The sequence below is a fragment of the Dipodomys merriami genome, unplaced genomic scaffold (genome assembly GCF_024711535.1).
Source record: "Dipodomys merriami isolate MVZ:Mamm:240054 unplaced genomic scaffold, mDipMer1.0.p SCAF_374, whole genome shotgun sequence".
Classification (NCBI taxonomy): domain Eukaryota; kingdom Metazoa; phylum Chordata; class Mammalia; order Rodentia; family Heteromyidae; genus Dipodomys; species Dipodomys merriami.
In genome coordinates this window covers 850,887-862,782 of record NW_027205315.1, presented here as the reverse complement: position 1 = coordinate 862,782, position 11,896 = coordinate 850,887, and the positions used below count along the sequence as shown (strand labels likewise).

The window sequence follows — 11,896 nt, the reverse complement described above, 5'->3', positions numbered from 1 at the left end:
CCAATCTGCCCTAGTTTATGAAAAAGTGTCCTTTATTCAAGTGTTGCTACTTTTTCTAAACGTAAATATAATGAAATCTGTAGTAGACTGTAGAATTGTATACCAGAGCTGTCATTTTAATTCACAAGAAATTCAGACATTTATATGTTTATTTTTTTGTCAGTTGTGGCGCTTGAATTCCGAGCCTGGGCACAGACTCTGAGACTCTGTGCCAAAGTTAGTTAACACTGGGTCAATTGAGCCATGGAGCCACTTCAAGCTTTTGAGTTGTTAATTGTAGATAAGTGTCTTATGGGAACTTTTCTTCCTGGGCTGGCTTTGAACGCTATCCTCAGGTCTCAGCCTCATGAGTAGCCGGGATTACATGCATGAGCCACTGGCGCCTGGCTTCACATAGAATTTTTTTTATTGTGAAAATAACATACAGAGAAGTTACAATTAAATGGACAAGTTATTGAATAAATTTCTTATCAAGCATTGTTGCCCTGTCCTTTGTTTCTCCATCCCATACCTTTTTATCTCCACCACACACCTCCCCACCCCACCCCCACTTCTCACCCCTCTTGGCCAAAGTTGTAAAGTTCGATTTTCAAAATATTGGCTTGTATATTTCATTGCTGCAATGGGTCCACCTGTATCCTTTTTTAAAAATGTGTTTTTTCCTTCCCCTCCACAAATTATACCAACATCAAATACAGTGAAAGCAGTGGATATACTGTGGGGAAAGGACATACAAAACAACAAAGAAATCATCTTATGAATATCTTTGAAATAATCGCAAGAAAGAAAAAAAGTATTTGAATCTTTCTCTAGGGGTATATCTCGTCCAACATCAACTTATCTGACCTTTTCTGCATGTCTCAAAAATATACTAGTTATTGCAAATAAGGGAAAACAAGGGACTTATGTTTCTTTCACTTATGTTTTTTGGGCCTGGATTACTTCACTTAATATAATTTTTTCCAAGTCTTTCCATTTCCTAACAAATGGTGCAATGTCATTCTTTATGATAGAGGCATAGAATTCCATTGTGTATATAGACCACATTTTCTTGATTCATTCTTCTACTAAGGGGCATCTGGGTTGGTTCCACATCTTAGCTATGGTAAATAATGTTGTAATAAACATAGTTGTTCTGGTAGCTTTGGTATGGTCTTGTGATCATTTGGGTAAATTCCCAAAACTGGGATTGCTGGGTCATAGGGGAGCTCTATGTGGTGTCTTTTGATGAACCTCCATAATATTTTCCAAAGTGGTTGAACAAGTTTACAGACCCACCAACAATTCAGTAGGATTCCCTTCTGTCCATATCCCCTGTTGTTATCTGTTGTTATTAGAGTTCTTGATTATAGCCATTCTATCTGTGGTGAGGTGGTACCTCAATGTTGTTTTGATTTGCATTTCTTTCATGGCCAGGGAGGTTGAGCATTTCTTCATGTGTTTATTGGCCATCCTCCTTTCCTCTTCAGAGAAGTATGTCTTTAAGTCTTTAGCCCACTTATTTATTGGGCAGTTGTTTCCTTGAGGGTTTGTTGTTGGGGGATTTAATTTTTTGAGTTCCAGGCATATTTTAGATATGAGGTCCTTGTCCGTTGTGTGGTTAGTGAAGATCTTCTCCTAATATGTGGTTGATCTATTGATCTTGCTAGCTATGTCCTTTGCCATGCAGAAGCTCTGCAATTTCATGCAATCCTATTTGTCTAACCTTTCTTTGATTCGTTGTGTTTCTGGGTGTCTTAAGAAAGTTTCGGCGTGTGCCAAGGAGACCTAGGTAGTCTCTTATTCACGGACTCCACTCCTAAACTACTCACGGTGATTCAAACCTTTGGCAAAGCAGCAAGGTATAAAATTAACCCTCAAAGTCAATGGCTTTTCTGTATTCCAACAATGAGAAAAGCGTGGCTGAAATTAGGATAGCAACTCCATTCGTAATAGCACCACAAAAAATACCTGGGAACTAACTTAACCAAAGAAGTAAAGGACCTCTATGGTGAAAACTTTAAAAACCTGTTAATGGAAATCAAAACAATGTAAAAATGGAAAACCTCCCATTCTCCTGAATTGGAAGGATCAACATCATGAAAATGGCAATACTTCCCAAGACTATAACTTCAATGTGGTACCAATCAATATTCCAACGTCATTCTTCAAGGAAATAGATGAAGTAATCCAAAAATTCATATGGATCATAAAAGACCTCAAATAGCAAAAATTATCCTTAACAGAAAGAACAGTGCTGGAGGAATATCAATACCAAATTTCAAACTCTACTACAAAGCCACAGTAATCCAAAGAGCTTGGTACTGGCAAAAGAACAGACCTCAGGACCAATGGAATAGAACTGAAATCCCAGAAATGAACCTACAGACATATAGCCATTTAAACTTCGATAAGGTAGCTTTAAAAAGAATGGAAGAAAGACAGCCTCATCAGTAAATGGTGCTGGCAAAATTGGGTTACTACTTGTAGAAAAATAAAGCTAGATCCTTATATATTACCCTGCACCACAATCAACTCCAAATGGATCAAAGACCTTGGAGTCAAAGCAGACACTCAAATAGTCATTTTATAATGATGAACTGCTTAGTGTCTCTGGCTCACATATATAATCCAAGCTATAGTTAAGAATAAAGGTATGAGAAACAAACACCGAGTGTGCGTTGTTCATGATGCTTTGCATTGGCATGATTTAATATTGTTTGTTTCTTATACTACAATGCTCTTATTTTTATTTTTACCTAGGTGGGCGATATAGGTTCTAGCCAGTGTTTAGCCTTCTTTGGTTGAGAGGGAGCCATGTGGTAGTTCTTGCCTTGTATGGCATGTAATTGAAATCCTCCTGCTTTCACCTCCCCATGGACCAGGGTGATAGAAGTATTCCATCATGCACAGCCAGGGGTGGGGATCATTGCAGGTAAAACTTCACTGGTCTTGAAATGATGTCCCAAAAGGCTAGCTTTACAGGCATATGCCTTCAAAACCTTGTTGTATTCCGTTTCACTTTGAAGTAGTGTTTGTACATACTTAGAGATAAAATGGTAACACATTACATGTTTAATATATAGAATAGTCAATATAATTAGCAAGTTGATCTCCTAAAACATTGCAGCTAATATATTTTGGTAACTTCCTCACTCTGCTAGTCACTTTTTCGAATATACCATAAACATGAATACATTAATAATGTGCACTAGAAGATTGGATGTTGATAGATATAGACAAGTTAGACTATGTGTAGTAAATATATATTTATCTATTGCTGCTTTGAAGAACATTATCATATATTCACCATAACAATACCACCATATATTCACCATGACAATAATTTTCCTGCAGTGTAGAATTTTCCATTTCATTATCTGCCATCTTTTAATCTTTTTACATTCTCATAAGTATGAATTTTTTCTTGTTTCTTATGTTTTGAAATTATTAAGATGGAATTTAAAAAATCGTAGAGTCTCCTAAAATTAGCACATTTTGTTTGGTTTTGTGTTGCTAAATCATTAAAACCAAGGTTTCCTGAAAGGTATGCTAGCAGACTATATCACTATATTGTATTGTAATTAGATCTTATTATTGTATTTTGATATAGGATTTTGCTGTTGCTGTTTTATGATATAGTGTCTTGAAGCCGGACTGAAACTTGCAACTCCACTGCCTCCATTAACAATGCTTTATCACCAGGTACTGGAGGCTGATAATTATAACTCTAGCTAATCAGGAGGTTGATAACTGATATTTAGTTCAGACAGCCTGAGCAGGAAATATTATGAGTCTCTAATCTCTAGTTCACTAAAAAAAAGCTTGCAGCTGAACTGTAGTATAATTGGTAGAGCAAGGAGGTCAAGGGAAAGAAGCGTGGGATTGTCATATAGCCCCCGAGTTCAAGCCCTAAGACACAAATATGCACAGACACACATTCATACACACACACACATACTCCCACACACTTGTACACGCACAAATTACCAGGCAAAGTTGTACCTTAAATACTTATCCAGAGATTGGACAACAGTCTACTTACTTGTGAAGGATTTTCCTTGATTATTTTGATGGAGGAGGATAGTTCATGGGACACAGACGACAAGACTTTAGTGAGGAATACTTTATAAACGACTAGCTTATAAAAAGAACAGGAGCAGGGTTTTTATCTTTAAATCTTACATTCCTTCAACTATACTATTTAAAAAAAATCATTGAATTATGAGAAAACAATGCACCTCTTCCCTTCTCCCCTTCCCCTCTGTCATAAAATATGACAAAAGATTCAAAAATACTCTTTTATCTTACAAGAATGTACACTTGTAAAAATGTCTGTCTATATGTGTAACAATACATGTGTTTTCCAATACTTGTTTGATTTTCCCACCGCTAAGAACTTGCCTTTTTTCCAGATGAAAGCACACTGGGGTTTCAAAGGCAAGTAAGATTAGGAAACAAAAACCTAATAATGTCTTAGGAAGTAGATGTCAAAAATTGATGCAAGAAGCACATGGCAGGCCGAGGGGGCCCTGAGAGGCAAAATGATTTGTGCAGGATGAGAGGAATAGTGACAAATAAGGCCTGGATCTGACCTAGGAAGGGCTATTTGAGGTTGAGACATGCCTGTATCTAGGCCTAGCTGAGGCTATTGGGATTTGACAATGTCCACATGTGTATAAAGTGATGTGGGAGGGGAGATTTCAGCCTCCAGTTTGTCTTGGGGATGGTCTTATGTGAGCAAGCAGCTTAGATCATTGGGCTCTGAGAGATGACACTACCTCACTCACAATGGAATAGAATATAGATCTCTGAGAGCCACGCAACTGTAACCTACAGTTAGCTCAAGCCAGCTCACTTGGCCTGTGGCTCAGGAACAAGAAAGATGTTCCTGTACTGTTTTCAAAGTCAAGAGACTCAGGTCTCAAGCATGAGAGGTGTGAGTGCCTCACTCGATGCTGCAGACATTTGATCAGTGCCCAACCACGAATCCAATGTCTCAGGACTTTTTATAAGAAGAAACCAAGGAAATCACAAGGAAATTCAGGCCAGGTATAACTATGACAGTAAACCTATTTAATCTCATCCTAGCCCACACTAGAAACTTCTTCTTATGTGCTTTTATATGTGTAGACAGAAAATATTTGCTGTGCACTTTTCAATCCACTCTACTACAATTACTCAGTTTGAAGTGTACTCTCATTTCCATGTTTCATAGATCCATTCTTTTTTACCACCTCAGTGTGACAATGAGTTCATCCAAACCCTGAATGTGCCTTATTATGTATGGAGCCTGGACTCAGGCTTTCTGGAAATTCTGGTAATGGACCTTGTCCCTACCTACCAGAAAGCTGATCCCTTCTATGTGGGAAACTTCCTCCACCACTTCACAGAGTGTAGGACAATGGAGCAGTTGCTGGATATTCTGAAAGTGAGTGTTCCTGGGCTGGGAAGGTGGCTTAGTGGTAGAGAGCTTGCCTTGTATGCATGAGGCCCTGGGTTCGAATCCTGACCACGACATAAGCAGAAAACAAGCCAGAAGTGGTGCTGTGGCTCAAGTGGTAGAGTGCTAGCATTGAGCTGAAGAGCTGAGGGACAGGGCCCAGGCCCAGATTTCAAGCCCTGACAAACAAAAGAGTTATTGTTCCTAAGCCAGGCACCAGTAACTCACACCTGTAATCCTAGATACTCAGGAGACAGAGATCTGAGGTTCACGGTTCAAAGCCAGCCCTGGCAGGAAAGTCCATGATACTCCTCTCCAATAAGACACTAGAAAACCAGAAGTGGTGCTGTGGCTCAAGTGGTAGAGTGCTCCCCTTGAGCTGAAAGGCTGAGGGAGAGCACCCAAGCCCAGAGTTCAAGCCCCATGACAAACAAAAGAAGTTAGTGTTCCTCCTTCAAACCCAGGGCTGATGAGACCCCCTGGCAGAATATTGGAATACTAGGTACATCTCTGAGACAGTTTCACTGGGGTCTAGTCAAAGGAGATTGGCTTGAGACAAAGAAGTGCAGTCCTTGGCTAATTCCTTAGGACTGGGCTGCCAGAATATTTCATGTGCCTCATAAGCTAGTGGAGCCTTAGTAATTTGCTTGCTGAGAGACTAGGATTTAAGAAAGGAGCAAGTGGCACCCAACGTCAACGCTCACCTAGGAAATCACTATCTTTGAGGCCTTTGAAGGAATATAGACAGAAGAAAGGAGGCAACTTTTACTTTAATTGGGGGCTTGAGTGCTGTCCCATTTCTAACACACTACCAATTGAGCCCCAGGTCCAATTCTGGCCTTTGACTGGTTAATTGAAGATAAGTATATTTAGATTTTTACAAACTAGACTGGGTTCAAACTGTGATTCTCAGATCTCACCCTGCAGATTAGTAGGATTAGAGGCATGAGCCATTGTGCATTTATTTGGACAGATGCACATAAGCATCTTCACAGAATTACCATGAAGTTGTATATACATATCTGCAATTTTGTGTGTCATGTTTACATTACCATGTGGGACTTAGCGAGTCCTATGTGTGTCCTGTTAGTTCAGAAAAGGAGAAGCATAGAGTTAACTTCCTTCTCTCCTCCCATTGGTACAGATACTTCTACCATAACTGAGAAGAAGTTGAACAAGTGAAGAAGTAAGTGGACGCTGGCACAAATAATTCTATCCTTGAAAACTTGGTATCTTTGAGGTTTCTGAATCAAACTCAACTTTCTTCTTTGAACACCAGTTGTGATTTTCAACAGGGGGTTGAGGCTTGGCACATCAGTGGATAGCAGATTACACAGTTGTGGTTGTGGTTGTGCTTTTGGACTCTCATGGATGACAGGGAGGGCTGTGTGTAGCAAGTCAGATCCAGTGGGGAAAAATTTTCTCTTCCTATTACAGGGAGAATTTTAGAGGATTATATTTGAGAAATTACTAGAAGTGGGTTGTGAGGAGCATCCTGCTTGCAGGAGTCTCTTTCCACTTCCCAACAATCAATCTGCCCACAACGTTGTTTGTTTCATCCTCCCCATGTGGATGGACTTCTACCCTGATGATTTCTATGAGCCCAAGAACAATGACACCCTGAAAGAACTGACACAGAATGTCAAGCTCATCATGGCCTCTTCAGACCTGCTCTTCCGCTTACATATTTTTCTGGACCAGCTGGAGGAACCCATGAGACCAAGAAAAAGAGGAAGAAGTCCTTGTTTAGATGCCCCAGAGCTTGTGAGTAGGGATGGAACCTGAGTCTCTAGGGATGTGTCTGATTGGCCAAGAGCCCTTAGTACTCCCCAGCTTGGCAAAATTTCCTTTTATGGATATTCTTTGCCAGGTAATGTCTGTTCTCCTTTTGAAAGAACTTGGAAGTAGCCACTCATTAGAAAAAGCCTACCTCCTCATCAGTGTTCAGTCCCAACTCAAATCCTACTGCTTCTCCTATTAGATCATCTTGGAAGTTTAGTGACACCTTAACTACGAGGGTCTACTCAAAGACTCCTGTACCTATTTTCATTCTCAGGTTTGCATCACCGTAGAAAAGCTCCTGCAGAACTCCAGATAAAGAACCCATCAGTGATGTCGTCTATGGTGACTGATGGAGATTGGAAGCCATCGCTGATCTCCAGAAATCCTGTGAAGGTAGAGGGTGTTTTTCAATTTGTAGAAAGGCCAAAGTAGGTTTTGAGTCCTGTGGACATCCAACTGATTCTGAACCCCACATGTGATGCAGGTGTATCTACACATACCACCAACGAAGAAGACGATACAGAATGTCTTCCATTGATGTTCACAATCCAGCTAGATCAGCTCTAAATCAGTCAAAAAAAAAAAAAACACTTCTTGGTGTGATAGTTAAATATGTGCTAATGGAAAATGACCACAGTCTATGTTTAGGAAAACCAATAAGTGAGATCCAAAATCTAGATTCAGTTGAGGAAAGGGAATCTTTCCTCACAGAATACCCAGACCAATCTCTCTTCTTGCAAGGTATCCAATTTCCAGTTGATAAATTAGAATCTGTCCCTCCCTGGACTCAGGAAGAAAATCCTGTCTTTATTGAGGAAGTAGATCCCTTTGAAGACTCTGAGGCAGAATTTCTGCCTGAAGGCAACTTAGAGGCCAATCTAGATTTTGAGATTCCTTCTCCCCTTCCTAAGAAAATACTTATTTTTCTTTTTTTTCTGATTTTTGTAAAAGGTTCATTCTATTTATTTTTCTAACTTTATTAAAATGTAAATGTTTTTGACATATTCTAGAATTCATGAATCCTAAATATATTTCTTTTTAAACCTACAAACTGAAGAATCGTGCATACCTGTTCTGGAGGCGGGGAAGCAGAGTGACAGGGGGCTGTAGAAGAGAGCCTACTAGATATAATGGGAGCTGTTAAATGCAACAAGAGTGACAAGGAAGCCAGGCCATGCCTGTATGGGGTGATAAGGTGGCTACAAAAGGTCTAGAACATAGCAGATCAGATGTCCTAGAAAGCTATTCTGTCAATTGGGACAAATACCACAATACTTATAGCGTTAAGTGGGACTCTCTTCCAACAATGAGTTCAAATCTGTATACATTTTCATTGCATTGATTTGCCTTGAGCAAATATGGAAGGAAAATTTGGCTCCAATAATATAAAAAGTCTACTTTGGGCTGAAAATATTTGACAAAATATATAGGAGATATGTATACTGGAAAGTAAAAGCCATCATCAATAGAAGAAAGAAGGCTTACATAGATGAACAAACAAAAAATCAGGAAAAATTTCCACAATTAAATCAGTTATATGTAAATACATGTTATATTCTTTATGTTCTACATAGTATATTATATAATATATAAGATTCAATATGATTTTTCAAACTAAAAAGGCATTTAAAATTTTAGAATTGTGTGGTTTTTGCACAAAACATTAGTGTAAATGTTATTGGAGAAAGTAGTGATATAATTTGATTATAATTATATGAATATATATTTGTGTGTTTCTAGATATAACACTGATTATACATAAATATTATATACATATATTTGTATATATCTGTCTATGAAGTGAATATAATGAAAGTGAATATAATGAAACTGAGTTTAGTATGTATAAAAAAGTTGAGTACATGAGACTCAAACCTGTAATCCTACTGATGTAGGAAGCTCGGTTTTGAGTTTTAGTATCTCTTATCCCCAAGCCTTAGATTTTTCAGAGGAGGCATGGGCCCTCCAGTGTAGCAAACAAACATATGCCATGGGATCAAACTCCCTGACCACAGAGGAAAGTCAGTAGAAATCAGGACAAGCTTCTTATCTTGACTGTGTACTCAGTTCCTGTACCAAGAAGGCCATCTTTAGAACACCAGATGGAAAGTTGGCATTCCCTCCACAAGGTTCTAAAAATATCCTTCTGAACGATAGTCTGACTATATTGAATTAAATCTTTTTCCCTTCGCAAGCTGCAAACACGTAGAAATATGACAAGAGCTAAAGAAAGATGGTCAAAGACTTACAAATACATAAAATTATATACTCTGTTTCAGTAATTCAATGACAAATTGTCAAAGGCATGTCGAATTTTTTTAAAGGAAATAGAAACATACTCTGAGTTTATCAGGAACTGGGTGATATTTTGGTTGCTGAATTGTTGAATGCACTTCTGGACAAAGGAGACACATACCTTGGGGAAAATTGTGTGGGGTTGGGTGTCCTCACACGGCTTCACAATAAAATGGCCATAGCATCTAAGATGTCACAGCCAACTTTGCCATGGCAGCAAGTAGGTGTCAGGCACTGATTTTGCCCTGAAGTGGACTCAACAACACCAACAGGCAAAAAGAATGAGAAGGAATGACTATTATCCACCAAACTTCAGCTTAAATAGCTGTCCTTACCAGAACTAGGATAAATTGAGCTGGAAAAGGCTGATCTCCATGTCAGGATCCTGAGCACTAAGGACTAGTGTGTGTGTGTGTGTGTGTTTGTGTTTGTGTGTGTGTGTGTGTGTGTGTGTGTGTGTGTGTGTGTGTGTGGTGTGTGTGTGTGTGTGTGTGTGTGTGTGTGTGTGTGTGTGTGTGTGTGTGTGTGTGTGTGAATACTGGGGCTTGAACTCAGGGAGATGACCTTTAGCTTTTTTTAATCAAGGGTAACAGTCTACGACTTGAACCAAATTTCCATGTCTTGATTTTGAATGGTTAATTAGAGATCAAAGTTTCAATGTTGCACATGTTCATTCTTTGTCCCTCCTTTTCAATGACACCTTTAACTTCTTTTTTTTTTTGGGTCCGGTCATGGGGCCTGAACTCTGGGCCTGGGCGCTGTCCCTCAGCTCTTCAGCTCAAGGTTAGCGCTCTACTGCTTGAGCCACAGCGCCACTTCCGGCTTTTTTCTTTTTTCTTATGTGGTGCTGAAGAATCGAACCCAGGGCCTCGAGCATGCAAGGTAAGCGCTCTACCACTGAGCCACCTTCCCAGCCCCCCTTAAACTTCTGAAAGAGAGATAAATGTAAAAAAAAATGAAAAAAATGAAAGAAAATAAATATCATCTTGTTTCTGTTTCCTGGTCACTGATTATTTTTGAGATAGTGCTTCTTACTAATAAGAATTATTGGTAGAATCTGAAAACCTATTTGAGTAATAAATAGACTAGGAAAAATGTTGTCTCCTATTTTTTATCACTACATTTCTTTTTGTCTAAGTATACATGCCAGACTTACCCTAAGGGCCTAGAATAAGCAAAATGGCTTATAGAGCTCAGATCATATCATATCTTTCCACAGAAGATGACAGCCCCAGAAGAAAAACTTGTCCACAACTTGCACAAGGAAGAGAGAGTTTGATGTCTCCTTAAATCTTAGGATCGAATACTCATGAAGAACCCTGGGGACTGATGACAGCTTAAGGACCTAACATTTCCTGTGTCGTTCCACCATATGAACAGTCACCAGTCTCCATCATACTGTAGGTGCCACGCCTAACTGGTGACCTTGGCTGTGTCATGAGAACGTGCAGCAGGGCTCTGTCATGGTCATTGGAGAGTCAGTATTGCACACTAAGAGGACATTCATGAAGGTGGTAACAAGGCCTGAGTCAGGGTTTGTCAGATCTAGATGATTTGTAACAGGCACTACTGTATTCTGGCTAAGAATGTGGATATATCATCGGGGTCTTGCACACAAATTTATCAAGTGTTAGCTTGCAACATTTCTGCATGAAAACCAACAAAAGGTCATCAATGCCCTCTGAACATATTCTCATCAATATTTAGTAAGTAAAAAGCTATAAAAATCAAGTTCATCATGACGAAAAATCTGATATGAAAACCAAATTGCAGGACCATTTACAAAAAATGTTTTTCTGTATGTATTAAATGTGACAAAATATTAAACATTAATGAAGCTGGGAAAGTTAAATTGATTTCTTTTTTACTATGGTTGCAACTGTCTTTTACATTTAAACTACTTAACAAAAAGAAGGTAGGCCAAGTACCACTGGTGGCTCACACCTGTAATTCTAGCTAGTTAGAAACCTGAGATCTGAGGAAAGTGAATTGAAGTTAGACTAGTTAGGAAATCCAGTGAAACTTTGATCTGTAATTAACCATTCAAAATCAAGACATGGAAGTTTGGTTCAAGTCTTAAACTGTCACCCTTGATTAAAAAAGCTAAAGGTCAGCTCCCTGAATTCAAGCCCCAGTATTCACACACACACACACACACACACACACACACACACACACACACACACACACACACACACACACACACACACACACATTCTCAAAAATAACCAGTGACCAGGAAACAGAAACAAGATGATATATATTTTCTTTCATTTTTGTCATTTTTTTCAGAAGTTAAAGGGGTCATAGAAAAGGAGGGACAAAGAATGAACACCTGCAACACTGGTATTCAATTGGTACTATGTTGAAAATTACCTATGAAATTTGTTTTGGGGG

General features: G+C 39.0%; 1 long non-coding RNA gene across 1 annotated transcript; it reads left to right on the top strand.

Moving 5' to 3' along the window:
• Nucleotides 1–7,518: 7,518 nt before the first annotated feature.
• LOC138804850 (uncharacterized) lies at nt 7,519–10,835 on the top strand. Its single transcript, XR_011365356.1, has 3 exons — nt 7,519–7,597; nt 10,353–10,381; nt 10,719–10,835. It is a non-coding gene; the product is annotated as an uncharacterized lncRNA (long non-coding RNA).
• The last annotated feature ends 1,061 nt before the right edge of the window (nt 10,836–11,896 follow it).